This window comes from Orycteropus afer, unplaced genomic scaffold, assembly GCF_000298275.1.
Source record: "Orycteropus afer afer isolate SDZICR_OR568_19922 unplaced genomic scaffold, OryAfe1.0 scaffold00143, whole genome shotgun sequence".
NCBI classification, from domain to species: domain Eukaryota; kingdom Metazoa; phylum Chordata; class Mammalia; order Tubulidentata; family Orycteropodidae; genus Orycteropus; species Orycteropus afer.
In genome coordinates, this window is record NW_006921730.1 from 2,944,351 (window position 1) to 2,945,410 (window position 1,060).

Genomic DNA, 1,060 nt, shown 5'->3' on the forward strand with positions numbered 1-1,060 from the left:
ACACCAAAGTAAGCCCTATTTCTGATGCAGCATCTGTAAGGGATATTCACCAGCAAATCTGGCTCCATCTCTGATGATAGAAGTTTGGGACACAAGCATTCGGGATTCCTGTGTTGGAATTCAGTTCTTTTGCTTCCTGCTTTGAACAAGTGACTGAAATTTGGACCCAAAGACATTGGGGACTATGAGACAATGTTGCCAAGGGCAGGAGATTGGAGAGGCAGTTGGTGCAGTTGGTTCCTTCTCCTTGATTTCTCTAGCTCTGAGGTCCTCAAATCAAGCTCCACTGATAATCAGAATCACCAGGAACTGCTGAGTCAGTCTCAGGGGCAAGAGTATCTGAAATCTTCATTTTGTAAAACTCCCCAGATTTTTTAAAACATTTTATTTTGAAATAATCTTAGATATACAAAAGTTACAAAGAATTCCAATATAGAGTTAAATTATACTCTCCATCCAATTTCCCTTAATGTTAATATCTTATATAATGATGGTACAATGATCAAACTAAGAAATTAACACTTGTATGATACTATTAGCAAAATTAGACTTTACTCAGATTTTACCAGTAGTTTCATAAATGTTCCTTTTCTGATCCAGGATCCAATCCAGTATATCTTGTTGCATTTAGTCATCATGTCTCCTTAGCTTTTTCCTATCTGTGACAGTTTTCTGTGTTTCCTTATTTTTCATGAACTTGAACTTTTGAAGAGAATTGGTCAGGTATTTTGTACAGTATCCTTCAGTTTATGTTTGTCTGGTGTTTTCTCATGATTAGATTGGATTTGGGATTTAGGCAAAGAATACCAAAAGTGAAGAGCCATTCTCTTCACATCAGATCAGGGCCATGTATCAGCATGACTTATTACTAGTGATGTTAACCTTGATCACACACTGAAGTGTTGTTATGTGCCGTCGAGTCTGACCCAACTCATAACAACCCCTCCTTGGGTTTCTGAGACAGTATCACTACGGAAGTAGATTGCCCCATCTTCCTTCCGAGGAGTGGCTGATGGGTTTGAACCGCCAGCCTTCTGGTTAGCAGTCAAGTGCCTTAGGC